Source organism: Oryx dammah, unplaced genomic scaffold, assembly GCF_014754425.2.
Source record: "Oryx dammah isolate SB20612 unplaced genomic scaffold, SCBI_Odam_1.1 HiC_scaffold_11, whole genome shotgun sequence".
Taxonomy (NCBI): Eukaryota; Metazoa; Chordata; class Mammalia; order Artiodactyla; family Bovidae; genus Oryx; species Oryx dammah.
Window position 1 is genome coordinate 14,435,382 of NW_024070195.1, and position 27,944 is coordinate 14,463,325.

Below are 27,944 nucleotides of genomic sequence, written 5' to 3' on the forward strand. Positions count from 1 at the left end.
GTCACCGACTGTTACCCTCTCCAGGCTGAGGAAACTTACTCCCCCAGACAGAGGCAGTGGCTCTGTTCCCACCACAGGAGGAAGGTATGTCTAAATTTGTACTTACCACACACCTGCCACCTCAGTACCAGGAATGACGTCTTGTCATTTATGCCTCTAGGTCAAAACTCTGAGTTGTTGGTGGCAAAAGAGAAAAAGTTAACTCAAACTGGCATAAGCTAAGAGGAAGTATGGTGTTTTATTTTTGTTTTGTTTTTCAAAGGAAATCTATTGGCTCATGAAACTGAAAAGTTCAAGGTTAGCACCAGATTGATAATGCCTGGACCCAGAGGCTCAAAGTTATCTTCAGAATTCCATTTTTCTCCATCTCAGCTCTGCTTTCCATAAGTGAAAGAAAGTGAAAGTGAAGTCGCTCAGTTGTGTCCAACTCTGCGACTCCATGGACTGTAGCCCACCAGGCTCCTCCGTCCATGGGATTCTCCAGGCAAGAATACTGGAGTGGGTTGCCATTTCCTTCTCCAGAGGATCTTCCCAACCCAGGGATTGAACCCGGGTCTCCCACATTGCAGGCAGACACTTTAACCTCCGAACTACCAGGGAAGCCCATGGTGTAGGTTAAACACCATGTGCTGACTGCTACCAAGGTCAGGTTCACCTCATTCTTACTATTATCAACCCGAGAAGATATTAATGTAGTGCTTCCCTCCGGAGAAGGCAGTGGCACCCCACTCCAGTGCTCTTGCCTGGAAAATCCCATGGACGGAGGAGCCTGGGGGGCTGCAGTCCATGGGGTCGCTAAGAGTCAGACACGACTGAGCGACTTCACTTTCACTTTTCACTCTCATGCATTGGAGAAGGAAATGGCAACCCACTCCAGTGTTCTTGCCTGGAGAATCCCAGGGACGGGGGAGCCTGGTGGGCTGCTGTCTATGGGGTTGCACAGAGTCGAACACGACTGAAGCGACTTAGCAGCAGCAGCAGCAGCAGTGCTTCCCTCTTAAGTTCTGGGTTCAATCTGATTGGAGAAACCTGAGTGACTCAGCCATTTCTGAACCAATCACTAGCTAGGAGAATTCAGTGCTGCTATTGGTCAGCCTTGAGGCACATGCTTCATCTCTGACGTGGGAGACTCTAAAGGTGGGGCGTGGAGACTCTAAACCGTTGGAACTGAGCAAGGTTGAATGGGAGTAGTTCCCTAAAAGAAACCCATGGAGCTTTTTCTGGAAGAAAAGGTGGAACAGACAGTAAGCGATCAAAATGTTAGACTCTTTGTGACCCCATGGACTGTAGCCCACCAGGTTCCTCTGTCCATGGAATTTTCCAGGCAAGAATACTGGAGTAGGATGCCACTTCCTTCTCCACCGATGGAACCTGGGTCTCCTGCGTTGGCAAGTGGATTCTTTACCATTGCTCCATCTGGGAAACCTGATACAACACATATTCGTACAGTATTCCTGCTGCCTAACACAGTGTTTGGCACATTGTAGGAGCTCATAAGTCTTTATTCAATTTATTATTGCAGTAAGAGGTCTTCCTGGTGCAGATCTGTGCTTGGAGGAGTGCCTTGACTCTAGCACCCAGTGGTGTTGGTAAGAGATGCCCCTCTTGGCTTTCTTTCCTCTCAGCGCCTCTCCTCTCAGTTCTGACTTGATCCTGCATAATCTGCTCTGCTTCACAGCATGCCTTCCATTTCCTAGTCATATCCAGTCAACCCTCTTTCCCCTGAGGTCGAGCTCTTTAGAAGGCAAAGTCCAAGTTGCCTCCCTCCCTGGTCTTCAGAACTCAACTGGACCTGAGCTGTTCTAGGTGAGACACAAGGGCCACCCAGGGCCTCCTTTCCACAGTTTATCTGATTGGTATCCTGAGAATAAGTCCAGTGATCTTTCAAGATGGCAGCAGTTAGTGTCTAAGCAGTATAACTACACTGGTAAATTTCCACCTCAGAGTGTTTTACTAGTTGGCCAGAAAATATTGTGCCCTTGAAATAGTCAATAGCTAAACCCTGTCTAGCATCTGTAAGAAGATACACTCATTTCCTGGCTACTGTCATTTTAGAGGTAATCCCCAAAGAACTTAAAGTTGACTAAATTGTCTTGAATTATAACTCTCACATGCTAAGTTAGCCTAACAGGATGTTAGTAATATTCTTTTTGTTCCCACAATAATTTTTTTTTTCTCCTAAATGTCTGCCTAATTAATCAGTTCAGTTCAGCCACTCAGTCGTGTCTTTTTGTGACCGCATCGACTGTGACATGCCAGGCTTCCCTGTCCATCACCAACACCTGGCGTTTACTCAAACTCATGTCCATAGAGTCAGTGATGCCAAATTAATGCACTCATTTTAAAAATTTACATTGTATAGAACAGCTATTGACCTTTATCATGAAAATTGTGCTCCAGAAGGTAAAATATCCAATTTCCTATTTTCACCACCCATATTATTTTTAAATAAGCCTGACATTTAAGACATTAATTATAGACATGCATTCTAGTTCAGGCATCATAGAAGAACCTGGAGTAACAAATAAACTTTTCATTTCTTATGCATTCCAAATAAGAACTTGAAAAGGAGAACGGGGAAGCAGTTACTCAGAACAGTGGATTTTAATGGGTGCTTGAGGATTTGTCTTCAAGTATTACTTTACAGTCAGAGGAAACCGAAAGTGAAATGTAGCATAGCTTATGATAAGAGACCTGGTCTATATCTGTACCGTGCCTTTCTTCACAGAATGTTGTAATCCTTATCTCAGTGATCTTTATAACCACAAGGGGAGCTGAGTAGGCAGTCAGTGATTCCATTTTACAGATAAAGAAATTGAGGTACAGAATAATTGAGTTTCTCAAAGTCACATACCTTAGAGATAACGCTGGGAATAAAATCCCAGTCTAGAAACTGGTCATATTTTTCAAAGCAAAAACCCACCCAGCTTGGTTATGAACCTTTATTCTGCACACTGCTGTTCTTTCTGTCTCCCTTGATTTTCATCTCAGATATCAATTCTCTTCCTGACACCAGAATCTTTTTTTTTTTCCCTAATCCTTGGTTGTCTCTGAGTATGAATTGATTTCCTGTTTGTGTTCCTAAAGCTCACGAGTGCATTTATTTTTACCAGCTAAAAGACATGAACCAAAATCCTTGTGACATACATTGAAATGCAGCTGAGTTGTTAAGTGGAGCACAAAATGTTGTACAATCAAAATACAACGGTTTGTGGGTGCAGAAAGTACGGGTCTTATGCTATTCAGCCTTCATTTCCAGGAGGCATGTGTCTGCCCTTTGCTGATGGAGGGCTAAATTTGACAAATTGATTTTTTTCCAACCAGGGTTAAATAACAATTAATTTCCCAAGGGGTATAACTTTCCTTAGGGGTTGTAGTCAAATGTCCTTGTCATTTCCATGGTTAGGCGACAGAAAAGTTGAATTTTTGGTTTTTAAATAGGCATTTGACAGCAGACGTTCAGAAAGCTTCCAAGGGCTTACACTAAACACCAAACTCTTCCTGGATCACATCACTTATTCTTAAATATATTGCAGATTCCAGGAGGGGAAGCATTTATTTAGCATGAATCGCCTTCATGCTAAATAAGGTGTCAGGGTCTTCTAGACACTGTTTCCCTAATCGAAAATGTATCATTGAAAATGAAGTAGAGAGAATAAAGAATCAATATTCGAGTAGGCTTTTAATAGGAGGATAGAGTGTGTTGATTAACAGCAATGGGCTGTAGAGAGCTGTGGACTCAGAGCTTAGCTCTCTGCTGCCTTGGGATAGTCAGTTGATTTCCTATGCCTGTCTCCTCCCTTATAAAACAATGTTGATGGTACCCAGTTCCTAGCATCCAAATGGAGCTGAAATGAGCATGTAAAGCATCCTTGTAATACTCAATGAATAGCAACTGTTTGAGAGTATGCTTAAACATTTTCAAAGGCTGTTAATTGCACTAGTGTGTATGAGAATATTCACGGCAATTTGTCCTTGATGATTGGTGATAACCTGAACTTTGCATCCCGTTCTGTTCATCTTGTATACTGTTGTATGTCTCAGACATAAGGTAGCAAAGTCACTATGTGTCCATTTATAATTTGAATGAGTTCAGATGGTCCAGTTGTCTCATGGGCAAGTGGTAGAGCTTTCAGTTTCTGTAAGAAATGAGAGCATTGATTTCCAATCTTTTCTAAGAGGAAGGAGACAGAGTTCCTCCCACTTCCCTAGGATCACAGAAAGGTAGTGGTGTATCCTTGAAGATTAGAGAACCCAGCTGGTTACCCTTTTGTAAGTAGAAAATCTTTGTAGATGTGATGGAATTGAATTTTATTTTTGCAGATGATCTAATTTGAAGCTCTGGGGTTAAGAGGGAAAAATCTCTTATTTACTAAGAACTGAATTAGAACTGGAGCTTATGATGTGTCCTTTGACACCCCCGTGGCCGTAAGGCAGCTGAGCCATGAGGACCTGGATGTAACCCAAACTCAGTTTCTCTTCCATCTCTTGCTCTGTTGGGTGTATTCTGCAAATGCTTAGGAGAATGCTTTAGCCCCCCTGCACCTTTTTACAACCAACGCGGCATCTGGAATTACCAGCAGCTGCCACTAGCAGAACTTTATGCAGCAGTTTCCAGGTCTTTGCTTTCGGTTCACTCTGATACAGGTGTATAAAGCCCTGCAGAATCCCTGCTGATCAGATCACTGGTCATAGTATGCACGGAGCTCATTAGCACTTTTCCTGTGTGAATGGGACCACTGCCTTGGTGTTCGATTGGTGGGAGTCAGTTACCCACAGTCAGACCAATTACCACCTATAAAGTCACTCTTTCTCTCTCTCTCTCACACACACACTCACACCCACCACCAGCTGCCTGACCTGTGGATAAACAGCCGCATCATATCCCCATCACAAGGTCAACACCAACACTAACTAGGAAGAAAGACCACAGGATTCCTTCATGTTGGGGAAAGTGGACAGTCCTACCCGAGGACGATCCTCACACCATCATTACTGGGAACAGCAATGCGAAGTGTATTTTAGCAACAAGGTAGGAAGAGTACGGATGTGGAATGATTCAGGAAGCAGGGATAGAGATAAGCATGAGGTCATGTTGGTGAGCTAATATTATGGCACTTAAAAAATAAAAAAAACCACAGAATGTACTTGGGCGTACAGGAGGGCCCAAGAAAAGTCAACTAATATCCATTAAGCAACAACGTTGATCACAGTATTGAGTTGGATGTGGTTGGAAGCACATTAGAAGTATCTAAATTCCACCCATCTTTTAAGGCCTAACTTAAGTACCACAGCTTCTAAAAAACCTACCAAGAAGAATCCTCTGAACTTCTATTTCTTGTCTGCCAGAAGTTTTCAAACTTTATTCTTACCTTGTTTTTTCCTCCCCTGTGCTATACAGTAGGTTCTCATTAGGTATCTATTTTATACACAGTAGTGTGTGTGTGTGTGTGTGTGTATAAATCCTAATCTCCCAATTTATCCCCAACCCTTGCTTTCCACCCTTGGGGTCTATACATTTGTTCTCTATGTCTGAGTCTCTATTTCTGCTTTGAAAATAGGTTCATCTGTACTATTTTTTTCTAGACTCCACATAAGCAATATTTGTTTTTCTGACTTACTTCACTCTGTATGATACTCTCTAGGTTTATCCATGTTTCTGTAAATGGCACACATTCATTCCGTTTTATAGTTGAGTAATATTCCATTCCAGCACTTCATGGCAAATAGATGGGGAAAAAGTGGAAACACTGGCAGATTTTGTTTTCTTGGGCTGCAAAATCACTGTGAATGGTGACTACAGCCATAAAATTAAAAGACACTTGATCCTTGGAAGAAAAGCTATGACAAAACTAGAGAGTGTATTAAAAAATAGAAACATCATTTTGTTGACAAAGGTCCATCTAGTCAAAGCTATGGTTTTTCCAGTTGTCATGTATGGATGTGAGAATTGGACTATAAAGAAGGCTGAGCACCAAAGAATTGATGCTTTTGAATTGTGGTGCGAATCGTGATGCTTTCAAATTGTCCAAGACTCTTGAGAGCTCCTTGGACAGCAAGGAGATCAAACCAGTCAATCCTAAAGGAAATCAGTCCTAAATATTCATTGGAAGGACTGATGCTGAAGCTCCAATAGTGTGGCCTCCTGATGCAAAGAGCCGACTCATTGGAAAAGATCTGATGCTGGGAAAGATTGAGGGCAGGAGGAGAAGGGGGCAACCTAGGATGAGATGGTTGGATGGCATCACCGACTCAGTTAACATGAGTTTGAGCAAATTCCAGGAGAAAGTGAAGGACAGAGAAGCCTGGCGTGCTGCAGTCCATGGGGTCGCAAAAGAGTAGGACAGGACTTAGTGACTGAACAACAACAACGATATTCCATTGTATATATGTACCACATTTTCTTTCTCCATTCTTCCATCAATAAACATTTAGATTGCTTCCATGGCCTACTTATTGTAAATAGTACATAAATATGTAAACATCTTTATTGAAGACAAGAATTCTGCAGAGGCCAATATGAACACCAGATATAAGCAGAGGGGCTCTGTGAGAAGTGGGGAGGTGCTTGCCTGGGCATCTCTCCACTGAAAACCTGAGGAAACCTAGGGTACCCTGGAACACTATTTGAAGAATGCTTGCTGTTAAGGTCCGTCTAGTCGAGGCTATGGTTTTTCCAGTAGTCATGTATGGACATGAGAGTTGAACTATAAAAAAAACTGAGCACCAAAGAATTGATGCTTTTGAACTCATGTTGGAGAAGACTCTTGAGAGTCCCTTGGACTGCAAGGAGATCCAACCAGTCCATCCTAAAGGAGATCAGTCCTGGGCGTTCATTGGAAGGACTGATGTTGAAGCTGAAACTCCAGTACTTTGGCCACCTGATGCAAAGGGCTGAGTCATTTGAAAAGACCCTGATTCTGGGAAAGATTAAGGGCAGGAGGAGAAGGGGACAACAGAAGATGAGATGGTTGGATGGCATCGCCAACTCAATGGACATGAGTTTGAGTAAACTCCGGGAGTTGGTGATGAATGGGGAGGCCTGGCGTGCTACAGTTCATGGGGTTGCAAAGAGTCGGACACGACTGAGCGACTGAAGTGAACTGATCATTTACTTGGCAGTTAATTGGCATACACTGTATTATGCTTCCCCCTGATTCTTGTAGGTTTGCCAGCTTGATTACAAGTTTCTAAAGGGCAAAGATTCAAATGACGACAACAGAAACAGCAAGGGCTAGGAGCCAGAAGATGGAAGTTCTGGGCCTGGCACTGCCAGGCATCAGGCCTTGCATATGTGCCCACTCAGTGTGCTGGGCTTTTGAAGACCAAACTGGATAGCACATAAGAAATTCCCAGCATCCCATGATAGTCTTGGTTTCTGTGTGCTGTAGATCAATGACTTAATTATTTTTAGGGCTCCTTTCTGAGAGTAAAAGGAGCCCCCAAAATATCCTATGGACAGAGGAGACTTGCAGGCTACATTCCATAGAGTTTCAAAGAATTGGACCTGACTGAAGTGACTTAGCACTCACTCTCAGAAGTCTCCCGATTTGGGATGATAATCATATGACTTCTCTAAGGCTTATTTTAATTTTTAAAAAATATTTGTTTATGTGTTTTAATTTTTTTGGCTGTGCCAGGTCTTATTGTGGCATGTAGTATCTTTAATTGCAGTATGTGAACCCTTACTTAGTTGCAGCGCATGGGATCCAGTTCCTTTGGCCAGGGATTAAACCCAGGACCCCTGCATTAGGAGCAGGTATCACCAGGGAAGTCCCACGGCCTCTATTTGATTCACGATGCTGTGCTGGTCCTACAGTCTTCCCTGGTGGCTCAGATGGTAAAGAATCTGCCGGCAAGGCTGGAGACCCAGGTTCAATCCCTGGGTCGGCAGGATCCCCTGAAGAAGAGAATGGCAATCCACTCTAGTATTCTTGCCTGGAGAATTTCATGGACAGAAGAGCCTGGCAGGCTACAGTCCATGGGGTGGCAAAGAGTCAGACACAACTGAGCAACTAACACTTGCATGCTGGTGCTTCATCTACACATTCACATACCGTAACACATACACATGCACACCCTAGGATCCAGCATTGGGCTTAGGACATAATAAGGACTCAATGTATATTAAATTAATTCATGGTAAGACATAATTATTAACCTAAAGGGACTCAAAACCTAGCTGAGGAGATGACTTACATGTATGAAATCTCTGGAAATCAGTACAAACCAGTGTCCGAGGAGGGCTGGTAAATTGCAAGACACATGAGAAGGCCTGCAGGCAGATCCCATGTGCTCTGTACCACAGGTGGTCCTTCCCGTCACAGCAAGTGAGATTCTGAACATCAGAGCCAGTGAGAGAAGCCAGCTGAGCAATGGCCAGGACCCAGACACAGCAGACCACCAAGTGGGAACCATGACTAGGGCCACAGGGATTGCAAGGTAGTGAGTATTAGGGAGGCACAGTGTGGGCTTGGTTAGCTGGCTGGCTGGCAGCCCTCCACAGAGTGAGACAATTGACAGCAATCCAGGCAGGCAGCGGTGTCAGTCAGGTCCTTGTGTAAATAGGCCAACAGCAGTGGGGGTAACATGCTATGGGCAAGCCAGGCATTGGGTCCAGGCAACCCCATGCAGCTGCCAAACCCTGGAGAAAAACAAGGCATAGTGGTTTAGGCAGGAACTTTCTGAATGTTGGGGGAACGTGGATGCTCTAATTTGGGCTGATTTGGCCAAGGGACGTGCTGGGATCTCAATGGTGGGTGAGAACTGAAAGAATGAGCTGAAAGTTGGCGGAGACTGAGAGGTGGGATTAATGTGGTTGTAGGCATGGCCCCAAGGAGAGAAGCGGATGTCCAGACCACAAACTAGGGTCTGACTTGGGTTAGTACCAGTGTTCAAATCTGGCAGCAGAAGCCCAGTCCTTGCCTCCTGTTAGACAGAACCAGGCAAAACCACAGGGGCTAATCCCACCAGATATGATGGGTCCCTGGGCATAACACGACTTTCCCAGGGCGAGGGTTGCAGTGGGTGAGGCTGAAGGGAGAGACTTCTTTTTTTTAATATAAATTTTAATATTTACACTGGATGTGTTTTAAAACTGACTTTGTATTCGACTTCATGTTTTATACCAACAAAAATATTGCACAGGAATTAGATATAATAAAATATTAGGTGGCCAGTAGAAATGTGCTCCTAGACTCTAATAATCCTATAAAGAAGTATTTTCACTCTTGTGTTCCTACAACAATTCAATCTCTGTGGCACGAATAGCTTCCTAAGACGAATGAATAATATCTGTTGACATAATCTCTTCAGCTCTATTAGGAAAGAGTAACTCAGGACTCTTAGTAAAGACAAATCTTTATAATGTTCACAGCAGCACTGCTTACAACAGCCAAGATATGGAAACAATCTAAGTGTCCCTCCACAGATGAAAGGCTAGAGAAAATATGGAGCATACGCACAGGATGGAATACTACCCAGTCTAAGAAGAATGAAAAATTTTCCATTTCCAACAACATGGATGGGCCTGGAGGGTACTACGCTAAGTGAAATAAGTCAGACACAGAAAGCAAATACTGCATGTGCTATCACTTATTTGTGGAATCTAAAAAATACAACAAATGAATATAATGAAACAGAAATAAACTCACAGGTATAGAGATCAAACTAGTGGCTACCAGAGGGGAGAGGGAAGGAAGAAGGGATACAATAGGAGTAGCAAGTTAAGAGGTACAAGCTACTATCTATACAATAAATAAGCTGCAAGAATATTATTGTGTAGCACAGGGAATAGAGCCAATGTTTTATAATAACTTCAAATGGAGTATAATCTGTAAATTTTTTGATTCACTATATTATACACCCGAAACTAATATAATACTGTAAATTAACTATACCTCAATAAAAAAGTAAAAAAAAGTCATAACAAATTTCAACACACAAAATACTTAGGCGGCAAATCTAAAACTAGGTCATACTCAGTCAATGAAAAGCCGTGAACTCTTTGTTTACTATCAATATAACCCTCCCAACTTCCTCTTCTGCTCCATAAAAGCACCCTCTTTCTCCTGCTGTAGGGAGACTTAACATGGCTCACCATGGTTGCAAACCCCAGATTGCAATTCTCTGCTGATTCCTAATAAACCCATTCTGCTGGGAAAAATAAATAAAACTAGGTCATACAGCAAGGGTTTGATTGAGAATAGTTTTTGAGTTAAAGAGCCCACTGGGAGATCAGGAAACTAGGGGAAAGGGGTGAAGAGTGCGGAGCACCCAGGACAGCTTCCGGGGCAATTTCATGACAAAATGTGAGCCCCTAGAGTGGCCTTTATGTGTAACGGTCCCAAGAGGACTGACATAGATGTGCTTGAGCCCCTGATAGAGGAGCCGATGGTGCATGGCAACAACCATCTGCAGATAAAGGTCGGGCAAGTGGTCAAGCAGGAGGGAGGCTCCTGGTTCGATGAGAGCCTGGTCAACTGAGCACAAGATCGCACCAGGCAGCTGGAGGGCACAGCTGCAGAAGAGGAGGTAGGGAAGGTCTGAGGCAGGATGCGAGGACTTCAGCAAAGCAGACTGGGAGTCAGGCTGGAGCTCTGGTCTAGGAGGAAACGTCAGAATCGAGGACAGAAGCACATACACACGGATGAGGCACAGGCAGTGAGGAAAGATGTGAGGTCGGAGCATGTTGCACTCGCCCAAGTCCACAGATCCTGGCCGTGGGCAGCAGGACTGCAGGGGGTGGAACCTGGCATCCGCTCTGGACTCAGACTAATTGGGGTTTTTGTCTTGATTCTACCATGAGCTGGCTGTGAGACTGTCGACAGGTTAATTAACATCTCTGAGTTGCGGTTGTCTCATCCTCAAGAGGAGGATAACATGGGCTTGGCGCACGGGGGCTGTGAAGATCATGTGACGGGACGTGTATGAAGCACTAAGCCTGGTGCCTGGCGCCATGCTAGATGCTCTGTAAACAGAGCTATTACTGTCATTAAGACTAAATCCAAACCACACCTGCAGTGAGGAAGGCGGATGGAGCCTTTAATACGCTGCCAGGTTGGTCCAGATCAACAAAGGAAATGGATGATGCCTAGCCTGGAGGCTCAGAGAAGGCAATGGCTCCACTCCAGCACTCTTGCCTGGAAAATACCATGGACAGAGGAGCCTGGTGGGCTGCAGTCCATGGGGTCGCAAAGAGTCGGACACGACTGAGCGACTTCACTTTCACTTTTCACTTTCATGCATTGGAGAAGGAAATGGCAACCCACTCCAGTGTTCTTGCCTGGAGAATCCCAGGGATGGGGGAGCCTGGTGGGCTGCCGTCTATGGGGTCGCACAGAGTTGGACACGACTGAAGTGATTTAGCAGCTTAGCAGCAGCCTGGAGGCTGAATGGTGCTGAGACAGAGGGACCAGGAGTGGGCTTGGTCCTATGGAGAAAGCAAGGGCTGTGTTTCTTAAAATAGGGGTTCAGATTCAGAGAAGAACCAGCCTTGGGGTGCTGACTCGCTGGCCTCTGTTTGAGCTCAAAGAGCGCCAAGCCAATAAGCAAGGTCCAGACAACCCTTGCAGAAACAGGGAAGGGATGTGGGATTCAGCAAATAAACAGCTCATCACCTTGAGAGCCAGTGGACCCTGTCATCCAAAAAATACCCCCTCTCCTTAATTCAGGACCATTGGTACCTAAAATTCCATTATTACATGTCCATTTCTTTGAGTTAAATATTATTCTCCCCGGGCATAACTATTCAAAAACGTAGCCCTTGGAAGATGTGGAACACACTGAGTCACTCAATATTTGTGTAATGAGACCTCAATCTGCTGAGATGCCTGCAACCCTCCCAGAGGATTCACATGGGCACCGACCTTCCCAGACCTGGGGCAGCCAGCACCAGAGGAGATGAGGAAGCATCTTTAGGAAGACTTGGGAAGAAAGTGAGAAAAGATGGAAGTTCACACAGCATTTGTTCTCTTCTTCCTGCTCACATCAGGGTTGCATGGGGTCTAGTTTCTAGATTCAGTTCTAGAGGCGTGAGGACTACAGGCGTCTGGTCATAGGAAGATGGTCTGGAAAGCTGGTAGAGAAACATTGTCTCCACCACTTCCTTCTCTTGGTGTCTAAAACCCTGATGAGACCTTCTTCATTTGTTCTCCAGACTTCCCCCGACAAAGCTAATACTTGGACACAATCTGGCTGAGGGAGCTTTGAATTCAGGTCCGAAAGCTACATGAGAAACTTATGTGTGGTTGGCTTGCAAAGGTAACTTTTTGACCTGTAGCCCAAACTATGTGTGGCTCCTGAGCCCTTGAAATATGGCTGGTTCAAACTGAGATGTGTTATAAATATAAAATACACACCAGATTTCAAAGACTTATTACAAAAAGAATGTAAAATGCTTCTTTAATAATTTTATACACTGATTACATGTGGAAATGATAAGATTTGGAATATGCTGGACTAAATAAAATATATTATTGAAATTTAATTCCACTTTTCCTCACTTCAGTTCAGTTCAGTTGCTCAGTCGTGTCCGACTCTTTGCAACCCCATGAATCACAGCATGCCAGGCCTCCCTGTCCGGCCTCCCTGTCCATCACCAACTCTCGGAGTTCACTCAAACTCATGTCCATCGAGTCGGTGATGCTATCCAGCCATCTCATCCTCTGTCATCCCCTTCTCCTCCTGCCCCCAATCCCTCCCAGCATCAAGGTCTTTTCAAATGATTCAACTGTTTGCATCAGGTGGCCGAAGTATTGGAGTTTCAGCTTCAACATCAGTCCTTCCAAGGAACACCCAGAACTGATCACCTTTAGGATGGACTGGTTGGATCTCCTTGCAGTCCAAGTGACTCTCAAGAGTCTTCTCCAATACCACAGTTCAAAAGCATCAATTCTTCGGTGCTCAGCTTTCTTCACAGTCCAACTCTCACATCCATACATGACCACTGGAAAAACCATAGCCTTGACTAGACGGACCTTTGTTGGCAAAGTAATATCTCTGCTTTTCAATATACTATCTAGGTTGGTCATAACTTTTCTCCCAAGGAGTAAGCGTCTTTTAATTTCAAAAATAAAGTCTGACACTGTTTCTACTGTTTCCCCATCTATTATCCATGAAGTGATGGAACCAGATGCCATGATCTTAGTTTTCTGAATGTTGAGCTTTTTTAATTTTTTTTTTTGAAATTTTTTTTGAATGTTGAGCTTTAAGCCAGCTTTTTCACTCTCCTCTTTCACTTTCATCAAGAGGATCTTTAGTTCTTCTTCACTTTCTGCCATAAGGGTGGTGTCATCTGCATATCTGAGGTTATTGATATTTCTCCTGGCAATCTTGATTCCAGCTTGTGTTTCTTCCAGCCCAGTGTTTCTCATGATGTACTCTGCATATAAGTTAAATATGCAGGGTGACAATATACAGCCTTGATGTACTCCTTTTCCTATTTGGAACCAGTCTGTTGTTCCATGTCCAGTTCTAACTATTTCTTCCTGACCTGCATACAGGTTTCTCAAGAGGCAGGTCAGGTGGTCTGGCATTCCCATCTCTTTCAGAATTTTCCACAGTTTGTTGTGATCTACATAGTCAAAGGCTTTGGCATAGTCAATAAAGCAGAAATAGATGTTTTTCTGGAACTCTCTTGCCACTTTTCTTAGGTTTTTTTAAATGTGACTACTAAATTTTTTCAGTTCCACATGTGGCTTGCTGCTGCTGCTAAGTCACTTCAGTCGTGTCCAACTCTGTGCAACCCCATAGGCGGCAGCCCACCAGGCTCCCCCATCCCTGGGATTCTCCAGGCAAGAACACTGGAGTGGTTGCCATTTCCTTCTCCAATGCATGAAAGTGAAAAGTGAAAGTGAAGTCGCTCAGTTGTATCTGACTCTTCGTGACCCCATGGACTGCAGCCCCCCAGGCTCCTCCATCCATGAGATTTTCCAGACAAGAGCACTGGAGTGGGGTGCCACTGCCTTCTCCGCATGTGGCTTGCATTATGTTCCTACTGGACAGTACTGTTTTAGACAAATTGATGACTTAGTTTTGTCCAAAGAGCCCTAGCTCCCAAAGGTCTGGCCACCCCCACAGTGATCGGTCAATCGGGTGGATACCTGACCTCTGGCCAATCACAGAGGGGCAGCTCCTCTGGTGAGAGGGAGGTGGTGGTTCCCGATAGGCAAAGATAATTGAACATTCCATACAACAAAGGAAGCCATCAACAAAATGAAAAGACAACCTGGATGGGAGAAAATAGTTGTAAATGATATAACTAATAAGGAGTTAATATTCAAAATATATAAACAGCTCATCAACTCTGTATCAAAAGGACAAACAATGCCATTAAAAAAATGAGAAGATTGGAATAGATATTTTTCCAAAGAAGACAAACAGATGGCCAACAGAATGTGGAAAGATGCTCAAGATCATTAACCATGATAGAAATGCAAACCAAAACCACAATGAGCTATCACCTTACACCTGTTGGAAGGCTTTAATCAAAAAGAAATAAGTGTTGGTAAGAATGTGGAGAAAAGGGACACTTTGTGCACTGTTGGTGGGAATTAAATTTATACAGCCACCATGAAAAGCAGTGTGGAGTTTCCTCACAAAATTAAGAACAGAACTACCATGTGACCCAGTGATTCCACTTCTGGGTATATATTTAAAGAGAATGAAAACATTAATTTGAAAAGATAGATGCACTTCAATGTTCATAGCAGCGTTATTTACAATAGCCAAGATACGGAAGCAAACTAAATGTCCATCAACAGATGAATGGGGAATTCCCTGACTTAGGGGCTTTGGATTCTGCACTTTCACTGCTGAGGGCCCGGGTTCAATCCCTGGTCAAGGATCTAAGATTCCACAAGCTGCATGGCACAGCCAAAAACAAAACAAAACAAAACAAAAGGTGAATGGATTAAGAAGGTGAGGTGTCTACACACACACACACACACACACACACACACACACACACACACACACAATAGAATACACATACACGCAATAGAATACTATACATACACACAATAGAATACTACTCAGCCATGAAAAAGAATGCAGTCTTGCCATTTGTACCAGCATGGATGGACCTATGGGGTATTAGGTTAAGTGAAATAAATCGGACAGAGAATGATGAGCTCCATCTGAGCTCACTTATATGTGGAATGTAAAAAACAAAACAAACAAAAACAGACTCACAAATACAGAGAACAAACAAGTGGAGAAAAGGAAGGTGGGAGGAGCAACATGGGGTAGCGGATTGAGCAGGCAAACTACTATGTATAAAATATGTGTAAATAAGCTACAAGGATATAGTGTATAGAACAGGGAATGTAGTCAATATTTTATAACTAATAATTGAGTATAACCTTTAAAAATTATGAGTCAGTATGTTGACACTATGTTGAACACATATATATATAAGCCTATAGAAACTCGTATAATATAAATCAACCGTACCTTAAAAAATAGATTTTAAAAAATAACTGACATTCCTTTTATCCCTGCTGCTGGGATCTGTTAAGGAAGTGCTGTCTTGCTTCTTGTCAGACACGAAGGACACTCAGGCAGCAGGAGAACCACTCCCACCCTTTCCCCATAATCAGCACCTTACAGTTCCTGCCTGTGTGTGTAGAAACAGAAATTCTTAACTCTCTCTTTTTTCACCAGCTGGTACCTTGGAGGACAGAACCTCCATTAAAATATCTTGTAGGGCTCTTGACTCTGCTAGCACCCTCTCACCTAGATCCAAAAACCTGCCCTAGCTCCACCTCTGAAACAAGAAAAATTAGTCCTTGATTAGATTACTAAGGACACAGACCTTACCTCATTTCTTTATTCATTCAACAAATATTTGTGCAATGTCTACTCTTTGCCCAGCATTGAATAGAAGAGCTATCAAAACAGACATCTGGCTCTACCAGCAGAATTTGATGAGTCCACCTTGAAATTTCCTTCCTGAAAAACTTGCTCCTTGTTGCCCCTAGACATCCCTTTTTCTTAGTTCTTCCTACTTAATTGTCCAATCCTCCATCTCTTAACTAGTTCCCAACTGCCCCAATCTTTTAATCCTGGAGCTCCCTCAGTCTTCATACCTCATGTTTTACCATCACAAACTCCCCAAGTTATAACTATCTTCCAATGGCTGCAAATTCAATCTATGCTGCAGCAACATCTCATCTTCTCCATGAACAAATGCTGGTCCCACCTCCCCCTTGGACCCCAGACTCATATATCCAGCTCCCTTTTCAACATTTCCACTTGGATGTGCAGTAACCATCTCAAATGGAACACATCTAAAGCTAACTTCTACTTTCTCCTCTAAAATCTGCTCCAATTTGACATCTTGAAAACCCATTCTTCCAGCTGTTTAGGTTTGAAAATAACTCTGCTCAGTGTTATGTGGCAGCCTGGATGGGAGAGTAGTTTGGGGGAGAATGGATAGATATATATGTATGGCTGAGTCCCTTTGTTCTGCACCTGAAACTATCACAACATTGTTAATTAGCCATACTCAAATATGAAATAAAAAATTTAAATAAAAAAAGACATGGAGCAGTCCTCTTGCCTAGAATGAAAAATTAAATAAAAAATAAATAAAACAGGAAAAAAAAATCTTGGGATTGTCCTGACTCCTCCTTCTCTCACATCCCATTTCTAATCTGTCAGCAAATCCTATCTGCTGTATTTCAAAATATATCCATTTTCTGACCATTTTCTCCATGCTGACCTCTACTCCCTTGGGTGAAGCCCCACTCATCTCCTATGGGGGAATAGGGAGGAATATTACAGTTGTTTCCTAATCAGTCTTCCTGCTAGTATCCTTGCCTTCCCATACAGTCTATTATTAAGTCAAAGGCCAGAGGGAGCTTAAAAAATGTAAGCTATAGCATTATCATTCTCAGAACACTCCAGCCACTTCCATCCCTCTCTAAGTGAAATCCAGTGTTTACTAGATCAACCAGGCCTACCATAGTCCCCCTGTTCTCTCCAATCCAGCCACCCTGGTCCTTGGTGTCCTTGCTTTCTTCAGACATACCAGCCAAGATACACACACTTCAGAGGCTTTCAATTTGCTATTGCCTCTCCCTAGAAAACTCTTCTCCTAGACATGTGCGTGTCTTGCTTCCTTACTTCCTTCCGGTCTCTACTCAGACGACTTTCTCCAAGAGGCCTTCCCAAACCTCCTCTTATAAAGTAGCACTCTATTCCTTGCTATCCCCTTCTTCTGTTTGATTTTTTTTTCCTGATGCTCATCAGTACCTGTTGTATATTCACTTCCATGTTTTTTGTGTTTTGTTTTTTGGCTACACCATGCAGCATGTTGGATCTTAGTCCCCTGACCAGGGATTGAACCCACACCTCTTGCATTGGAACAGCAGAGTCTTAACCACTGGACCACCAGGGAAGTCCCTCACTTTTGTGTTTATTGCCTGCCTCCTATTAGGATGTAAATTCTCTGACAATAGGGAGTGTATGTTTTTGTTCACTACTGTCTCCCAGCATCAGGTATAACACCTGAAAGTGAAAGTGAAGTCACTCAGTCACTCCGACTCTTTGTGACCCCATGGACTGTAGCCTACCAGGCTTCTCCATTCATGGGATTTTCCAGGCAAGAGTACCGGAGTAGGTTGCCTTTTTCTTCTCCAGGGGATCTTCCTGACACAGGGATCAAACCTCCGTCTCCCACACTGCAGACAGAGGCTTTACCCTCTGAGCCACCAAGAAGCATGGTGAAGCATTGTTGTAAATGCTTGTTCAGTATTTGTTGAATCCACAGAGGCAAAGAAATGCTTTCCTTCATGAAGATAATCATTGTAAGAGGCAGACAATAAACCAGAAAAGAATACACATATATAATTACAAGTTGTGATGAGTGCTGTGAGGAAGCTAACAGGTACAGTGATGGAGAAACCACTTTAAATAGGCTGGTCAAAAGGGATCTTGGGAAAGAAATGATGTTTAGGATTAGAAGAATAAGATAGGGCCAGCCCTGCCAAGAGGGGAGAAGACCATTCTGGAAGGAAAAAAAAAAAATAACACATTCAAAGACCTTGAAGCAGAAATGAGGTTGACATCTTCAAAGTATTTGAAAGGGGACCCAGAGTAAAGGAAAAAATGACAAGAGATGATGTTGAAGAGGACCTGATAGACTATGGTAAATCTAGATTCTATTCACCTTTCTAAGGCAAGATTTGTTAGTAGCAAGTTGAGAGGCAGAGGTGTCCAGAGATGGAGTATGGATTTCTGGCCTATTTCTTTAAGTTTCTTACTTAGGAGTGAGGTGGCCTTCACAAGGAGAGTGCAGACCGGTCCTCCTACAACAGAACTGCCAAGATGCCGTTTCCCATGCAGGCAGCAGCAGCATCCTCTCTCTATGGGAACCGGTCCCCGGCTGCTCCAGCTGTTCTCTTCTCTGGGCCCTCTGTAATTATGTAGGCAGTTTCTTCTCCCACAGCAGCAATGTATCGCATGACATTTTCAGTCCAGGTGGCCTGGTCCCGACTGTCTCGTCTACATCCTCTTGGCTGACCCCTAGGCCATTGCTTATGCCGTTTCCCTGCAAAGAAAACCCTGGCTTCGCCCACATCTTCAGAACTCAACTCTAATCCTGAGACAACCAGGAGATCTGACTTATAGGCCTGCTCACCATTTCACATTTACTCCACTAGCGCAGAAGCCTGAGTAAATGCCCCCTCCTACTGCCGTCTCCCCAGATACCTAATCTCTCTCCAGAGATCTAATCTCTGGAGCCTGTCAATGTTATTTCCCGTGTCTACAACAGGACTTTGCAAATGGGTCTAAATGAAAGATCTCGGCATGGGGAGAGTATAGTCTACTGTCTGGGCCCATCCTAAATGCCATCACAGGGATTTTTATAAAAGAACAGTAGAGGGGAAAAAAACACAGACCAAAAGGGGGAAGGCAGTGTAACCATGGAAACAAAGACGGGAATGATGCAGCCACAAGCCTGGGGATGCCAGCAGCCGCCTGAAGCTGGAAGAGGCAAGAAATGGATCCTCCCCTAGGACCTCTGGAGAGGGTGGCCATATGACGTCTGGTTTCAGCCTAGTGATTCTGACTTCAGATATCTGGGCCTCCAGAACTGTGAGAGAATAAAGTTCTGTTGCTCAAAGCCACCAAGTTTATGGTAATTTGTTACAACAGCCACAGGAAACTAACACAATTATGCTGCTCTCTCTCTTGGCATCTTGTCCCTTTGGGAGGTCACAGCACCTTGCTGTCGGCTTTCCTGGTGAATTGCTAGATAATTCCTATTCTTACCCTTGATGCAATGCCCACTCACATTTGTTGCATCCTAATTTCACAGTTTTATGCATGGATGTTCTCTCTCTTGCAATCTTCATCTGAAAGCCCCATGTCCTAGCTAGTCAGACTCCAGGTAAATATCTTTATGATGTGGGTGGCAGAATCCACGATAGACTGTGCTCAGCAGGTCTAGAGGCTAGTTCAGTCATCCATGGGGTGTGGACTAGTAGGTGGTTTGAGCTAGTTGGATTTTCTTTTTTTTTTTTTTTAATTTTGATAATACTGGGCGCCTAGAATTGTGATGACTAGGGGCAGATAACAAAGGCTTCTGGCTTTATTGTACCCAGGGACTTGATGACCTGTAAGGAAAGGGAAGAACTAGCAAAATATAATAACTGAATGGCTCCAGGGGGTAAATAAAATAGAAACACAAGGTTTTAAACCTGAATCACTGGGAAGATAAACAGTAGTACTATTTACAGAAAGGGAAATATCAGGATGCAATGAGTTGGGGAGAGAAAATTATAGATTTTTTATTTGAAATGTTGAGTCTTAGGTAAGTGGGAATGGCCACTTGAAAGGTCATCTCCTGTGAGAGGGCTCCTCCTCACCTTTGGTGCTTTCAGAATCCTCTGGTTATGTCTTAATTGTAGGCCTGATGCCCCTAAAGCATGATTACTGGCTTTTCTGTCTCCATAATGGGCTTCCCAGGTGGCTCAGTGGTGAAGAATCCGCCCACCAATGCAGGAGACATAAGTTTGATCCCTGGGTCAGGAAGATCCTCTGAAGATGGAAATGGCAACCCACTCCAGTATTCTTGCCTGGGAAATTCCATGGACAGAAGAGCCTGTTGGATGCTACAGTCTGTGGGGTCGCAAAAGAGTTGGACGCAACTTAGCAACTCAGCAACAATTGTCTCCCTAACAGCCTGTGAATTCCTTAGGTGAAGAATCATGTCTTCTTTTCTCTCCAGCACCAAATACACTATCCAGCACCTAACAGATGCTCAATAAATAAATTTTCAATGAATTAACGAATGAGATGACCCCCAGACAAGATGTTCAGGCTTCAGCCAAAGTCTTAGAGTTTATAACCCACATTCATTGGTAAGCAGTGAAGCCATAAAAAATAGCACAGTTCAAACAGATGACAGCTTGTCATCAGTTGGGTTCTATAACAACAGGAGGTAGTTCTAGCTAAGTAGATTTGTAAACTTTGACCCAATATTCAGGTGTCAGGGATCACAATAATCAAATAAGGAAGAAGACAGGAGTCTGAGACATTATCATCCATCCAGAGCTTTCACGAAACTAAAAGTAATTTTTCACTAGCCAGGCAGGTCAAGGTTCAGTCATCCTTATCCCTGTTGTCATGCAATCTTATAATAAGCTGCCGTCAGAGGCATAAAGATATTCTTTATGTGATGTGCCTGACTTCTGGAGACTGGTAATTATATTTTATGCCATATCAAAGATCTAGTCAGGGCAGGAAGATCTCCAGGCAGTATACTTTCTTTGTTGGATATTTCTGCTCCTAAAAAGCCACCAAAGGTATGGAGTATTCTCTAAAATGCATTTCAGGCACTACTGGAAAATGCTCTTCCTTAAATTCCCAGCCAGATCCTTTTTGTACCTCCTGTAGATATCTGGATATGGAGGTCAACATCTTCTGAATGCCAAAAGATTCAGATAATAACCCTGGCTGTTTTAGATACTGCTCTTACCTTCATAGCCTGGATCTATCATTGAATTTCCCTGGGCATTTTATGATATATTGATTGAACCTAATTAAGTCAAGAACTTGCTTACTATTATCTGCCTTCACAGCCTCTGCACAGAGCTATTCAATTCAAACAACATTTACTAAGCTACTAATAAGTATAAAGCTCTGAGCTGGACACAAAGATAAATAAGACACAGACCCTCTTGTCTGGCAGACCATGGTCTCAGAACAATTAGGGTTTGTGTGCATATACACTAACCCAGGAAAATTAAGATAAATAGTGCAAAAGCAATGTAAAGAGAGATCAACCTTTTTCACAAAGTTTACCTTCAGTTACTGGGTTGAAATGGTAATGATCTGCATTATTTGTTGAAAATAGTAATGACCCTGCCCACAGATTTGTATGCACTTATTCCTGAAACAGAGGATAAGGAATACTGACTCATGTGGTATTATAGATCTTAATCACTTTCTTCACGATTAACCCAGACATATTCTTCTGGTAACCACCTCTATTGCTCCTCTGGTTCTGGAGCCCCTGTTTAGACAGACACAAAAAGATGTGGGATTATGTCCTAGGAAAATGCAGGAACATTTTTAGGATGACCTTGGAGAGCTTTGCTTCTTTATTTTTTTAAAATAATTTTATTTGTTTGTATTTCTTTGGCTGTGTTGGCAAAATGGATGTTTGAGGAGGCCTTACAAATAGCTGAGAAAAGAAGAGAAGCTAAAGGCAAACGAGAAAAGGAAAGATATACCCATCTGAATGCAGAGTTCCAAAGAATAGCAAGGAGAGATAAGAAAGCCTTCCTCAGCGATCAATGTAAAGAAATAGAGGAAAACAATAGAATGGGAAAGACTAGAGAACTCGTCAAGAAAATTAGAGATGCCAGGGGAATATTTCATGCAAAGACGGGCTCAATAAAGGATAGAAATGGTATGGACCTAACAGAAGCAGAAGATATTAAGAAGAGGTGGCAAGAATACACAGAAGAACTGTACAAAAAAGATCTTCATGACCCAGATAACCATGATGATGTGGTCATTCACCTAAAGCCAGATATCCAGGAATGCGAAGTCAAGTGGGCCTTAGGAAGCATCACTATGAACAAAGATAGTAGAGGTGATGGAATTCCAGCTGAGTTTTTTCAAATCGTAAAAGATGATGCTGTGAAAGTGCTGTACTCAATATGCCAGCAAATTTGGAAAACTCAGCAGTGGCCACGAGACTGGAAAAGGTCAGTTTACATTCCAATCCCAAAAAAGGAAATGCCAAAGAATGTTTAAACTATCACACAATTGCACTCATCTCACATGCTAGCAAAGTAATGCTCAAAATTCTCCAAGCAAGGCTTCAACAGTATGTGAACTGAGAACTTCCAGATGTTCAAGCTGGATTTAGAAAAGGCAGGGGAACCAGATATCAAATCGCCAATGTTCACTGGATCCTCAAAAAAGCAAGAGAGTTCCAGAAAAACATCTACTTCTGCTTTATTGACTATGCCAAAGCCTTGAACCATGTAGATCATAACAAACTGTGGAAAATTCTTCAAGAGATGGGAATACCAGACCACCTTACCTGCCTCCTGAGAAATCTATATGCAGGTCAAGAAGCAACAGTTAGAACCAGACATGGAACGATGGACTGGTTCCAAACTGGGAATGGAGTATGTCAATGCTGTATATTGTCACCCTACTTTGTAAACTTATATGCATAATACATCATGTGAATGCTGGGCTGGATGAAGCACAAGCTGGAATCAAGATTGCCAGGAGAAATATCAATAAACTCAGATATGCAGATGACACCACCCTTATGATAGAAAGAGAAGAGGAACTGAAGAGCCTCTTGATGAAAGTGAAAGAGGAGTGAAAAGGCTAAGATTATGGCATCCAGTCCCATCACTTCATGGCAAATAGATGGGAAAACAATGGAAACAGTGACAGACTTTAGTTTGGGGAAGGGGTCCAAAACCACTGTGGACAGTGATTGCAGCCCTGAAATTAAAAGATGCTTGCTCCTTGGAAGAAAAGCCATGACCAACCTAGACAGCATATTAAAAAGCAGAGATATTTCTTTGCTGCCAAAGTCTGTCTAGTCAAAGCTATGGTTTTTCCAGTAGTCATGTATGGATATGAGAGTTGGACTATAAAGAAAGCTGAGGGCCGAAGAATTGATGCTTTTGAACTGTGGTGTTGGAGAAGACTCTTGAGAGTCCCTTGGACTGCAAGGAGATCCAACCAGTCCATTCTGAAGGAAATCAGTCCTGAATATTCATTGGAAGGACTGATGCTGAAGCTCCAATTTCTTGACCCACCTGATGCGAAGAACTGACTCATTTGAAAAGACCCTGATGCTGGAAAAGATTGAGGGCAGGAGGAGACAGGGACGACAGAGGATGAGATAGTTGGATGGCATCACCAACTCAATGGACATGAGTTTGAGTGAACTCCGGGAGCTGGGGATGGACAGGGAGGCCTGGCGTGCTGCGATCCATGGGGTTGCAAAGAGTCAGGCATGACTGAGCAACTGACCTGACTGACTGTGCTGGATCCTCATTGCTGCACTGGCTCTTTAGTTGTGGTGAGCGGCGGGGGACTGCTCTATAGTTACCATGTTTGGGTTTCTCACTGTGGTGCCTTCTCTTGTTGCAAAGTGTGGGCTCGAGTCTCGCAGGCTTCAGTAGCTGTGGATCCCGGGCTCTAGAGCACAGGCTAAATAGTTCTGGCATCAGGCTTAGTCGCTCCGCAGCTTATGGGTTCTTCCCAGATCAGATATCAAACCCGCATCCCCTGCATTGGCAGGCAGATTCTTTACCACTAAGCCACTGAGGAAGCCCTGTTTCTTTATTTTTCTTTATTTTTTTGCAAATTATCATACACCCATGAAATCAATTTTAAATCTCTGAGGGGACATGGATATTTCTTGTTTTGCTCTTGACATCTTAAAACTATTCCTAGCTTTTTAAAGTTATTACTTCTTTTTAAGTTTTTCTCAAATTGGAGTATCTTTGTTTTACAATGTTGTGTTGGTTTCTGCTGTACAACAATGTGAATCTGCTATATGTATACATGCATCCCCTCCCTCCTGAGCCTCCCTTCTATTCCCCAGCTTTCTTTCTTTAGTTGCAGAATCCTTTAATCACATTCTCATTACTTGATTCCCAGTTCTCGTGGCTCAGCGCCATGTTACCCAGAAACATTTGAGAGCTAAGTTTCAACAGTTGTGTGTGGACTCTCCTCTCTGTGGGACTCTGCCTGGTATCTTAACAAAGGCTATTGATGCTGAGATAACATCCTTCACAATTCTTTCCCACTCCTTCCTTTTGAGAGCAGCTAACATTCTGACATGTCTCCACCACTGCCAACACTCCAAGACAGGCACTCAAGAAGTGGATGAATCCAAATCTTCAAGCAGACAATGCTGTATCCTAAATTCTGATAGAAAATAATGTTTGTGGAAAACCATAGCTATTTATCTGGAATATTATTTTATATAAAACTTCAAGGTAAGTGGTACTTGCTTATGTGTGTGTGTGTGTCCATGTAGATAGATAGATAATCTGAGTGTCAACTTCCTAGTTACTTTCAAAAACTATAATTAGAGCAACTTATGACGAGGCAGTAAGTGAACTGATTGCATCTCACAGACTTCTAGACTTCAAGTGTAAGGGTGGTTAATTTAGGAAGAAATTACCATGCTTTTCCTATACATAGTAGCTTTAACAAGTCACTTAACCTAAATCTTAGTCACTGTTTTACAAAATGAGATGATATCTGACCTTCTGAACTTTCAAAGTGGTTATGAGGAACAGATAGAACCATATTGGTAAGACCACCTTGTATAAAACAAAGGGATTGTGACGATAATGATTCAAAAGTGTCTTCGAGACCTTTGGGTTCTTTGCTCTCTGTAGACCACTTGGCAACCTAGGTATTGTGGGCATTAAAGGTGGGCTTCTTTCCATTAAAATTACTTATAATCTTGAATCCCAAACATCTAAGACTAGAAGGTATTCGACTCATAATATCTAGAATCTTGTGTGCTGTGCTTAGTTGCTCAGTTATGTCCGGCTTTTTGTGACCTCATGGACTGCAGCCCACCAGGCTCCTCTGTCTGTGGGCATTCTCCAGGCAAGAATACAGGAGTGGGTTGCCATGCCTTCCTCCAGGGGATCTTCACAACCCAGGGATCGAACCCAGGTCTCCTGCATTGCAGGTGAATTCTTTACCATCTGGGCCACCCTGTCAATTGTTCACTATTGTGTGTTATTAAATGTTCCTCTGTGCCAGGCATAGCAATAGACCTTGGAGATGCTAAGACAAGGAATTCTGAATTCCTGCCTATAAAGGGCTTGGAATATAAATGAAAGAAACAAATAAATGCAATAAAAATTTATGGGCAGTATATAGAAGTTTGTATGGAAAAGAAATAGCACTCAGGAGGGAGTGGTTGAGTCTAGTGTTGGTTAGGGGTGGGAGGGTGACAAACTTTGCTGACTGCCTAGCTAACAATCATCCTTTCCCCTTCCCCAGCTCTGCTACCCACTGGACAGACTTCAAGGTCAAATATTCCCTTTCTCGCCCTCCCAAAGCAACTAAGCATGCATGTGACACAGATGTGTTCAGTGAGATACAAGAATAAATTTACTAGAATTGCTTTCTTAATAAAAGCGTTCATGGAAGATTGTATTTTTCAAAGATGGCCACAACAAATGGTATCGATGAACTCATTTACAAAGCACAGATAGAGATACAGATGTAGAAGACAAATATATGGACATCAATGGCGGAAAAGGGTTGGGATTAATTAGGAGATTGGGATTGCATAAATACACTACTATGTATAAAACAGAACTATTGGGAACCTACTGTAGAGCACAGGGAACTCTAGTCAATGCTCCCTGGTGACCAAAATGGGAAGGAAATCCAAGAAAGAGGGGATATATGTACATGGGTGGCTGATTCACTTTACAGCAGAAACTAACACAACATTGTACAGCAATTATACTAAAAAAAAAACACACACAATAAATAAAGGTGGCCACAACAATGGCTGTCAGCGCTATGCTCTTCATACAATGTGATCTTAAAGCGTTTCCCATTAAGAGATAGGGTCAAGGTCCCGTTCCCTCGATCCTGGAGTGAGCATTGACTGTCTTAGACAACAGAGTGCAGAAGTGGCATTGTGACATTTGAGGCTAGGTCATAAAATTGCCACGTGTTTCCATCTTGCTCTGTTGGGATATTTGCTTCTGGAAGCCAGCCACCATGTTGCAAGGAAGCCCAAACTGTGCCAGGAGACCACAGGGAGAGACCATGTTGCGATGTTCTGGACAATATAGCGGAGGTCCTAGGCCCCAGTTGGCAGCAACTACAAGATGTGTGGGTGAGGACATCTCTCAGTGACTTTAGCCCCTTCCAGGGAATTGTGCCTGGCCTTCATCCTAGCTGAGACCCAAGACACGGTGGGACAGAAACCATCTTTCCCTACTGTGCTCTGTACAAATTCCTATAGAATCTACAAGCAAAATAAAATGGTTCTTCAGGGATAACTAGGTAACTAATGAGAACCAACTGTATAGCACAGGGAACTCTACACAGTGCTCTGTAGTGGCTTAAATGGGGAGGAAACCCCGAAAAGAAGGGATGTATGTATACACATAAACTGTTTCACTTCGTTAGACAGCAAAAACTAACACAACGTGTTAAAGCAACTACCCTCCAATAAAACATTGTTTTTAAATAAAGTAATTCCTTTTATGTTACTTAGCTTTGGGGTGATTTGTTCATATCTGGAGTGTGGATATAGCTGGCCTGACCCTTTTTTCTTCTTCCAACCTTGATTTTAGGAGCTGAGCAGAGTGGGAACGGCAGAAATCTTATAACCATGTGGTGAAAGCACGATCTTGGCCTTGACATTGTTCAGCTGCTGAACCAACACCCACAACTATCTATCTCCAAACCTCTTGAAATGGGGAAAAAAATTAACACACTCTTGTTTGTTTATGCTGCTATATTCCAGATTATCTGTTACTTACAGTTAGCCTGGTAAGATCTGGTGGATTTTGAGGGGATAAAATTTGATTTTAAAATATCAGTGATTGTCTAATCAGAAAGTGGAGGTAGCAATTGTAATCTACTCTTCTCAGAAATCTGACTCTGAAGAAAATAAGAACATGAAGCGGTAGCTGGGCTGGGGATGGGGGATCCCATGGGGAAATTTTATAATCCATGAGGCACTATCTAGCAAAGCCTGAGAGATTAAAGACTGGAAAGAGGATGACCTCAGCAATTCTTGGCACAGCTCAATCTTCCTTTGGTTCTCGTTGTCTTCAGCCGGCCTACCATCTAAGTACTAACCAGGACCGACCCTCCTTAGCTTCCAGCATCAGACAAGATTGGGCACATTCAGGGTGGTATGGCCATAGGCCAGCCAGTCTCAGGACTCCCTTGGAATTGTTAAAAACAGGGCCAGGACTTCCCTGGCGGTACAGTAGATAAGAATCTGCCTGCCAATGCAGGGAACACGGGTTTGATCCCTGGTCCAGGAAGATCCCATGTGCCGCAGAGCAGCTAAGCCCATGTGCCCCAACTACTGAGGCCCACGCACCCCAAAGCCTGTGCTCCACAACCAGAGAAACCACCGCAATGAGAAGCCCGCACACCACAACTAGAAAGTAGCCGTGTTCACCACAGGCAGAGAAAGCCCACACAAAGGAACGAAAGGCACAAGGCTCAGCACAGCCAAAAATAAATAAATAAATAAAATTATTGTTTTAAAAAAGAACAGGGCCAGCTTCCAGGGCATGCAACCTATACAGCTTCCCAGAGTTTTGTGCTGAGAAGGACCTCTCGTGTGATGTAACACTCTACTCTCTGTCTTGAATGTCTTGATTTTTGAGTAAGGGCCCCATGTTTTCATTTTGCAGAGTCCTGCAAACCACATAGACAGTCCT

General features: G+C 43.1%; 1 long non-coding RNA gene across 1 annotated transcript; it reads left to right on the forward strand.

The window, feature by feature from the left end:
• LOC120870280 lies at positions 1-27,080 on the forward strand. Its single transcript, XR_005722762.1, has 2 exons — positions 1-84; positions 26,838-27,080. It is a non-coding gene; the product is annotated as an uncharacterized LOC120870280 (long non-coding RNA).
• The last annotated feature ends 864 nt before the right edge of the window (positions 27,081-27,944 follow it).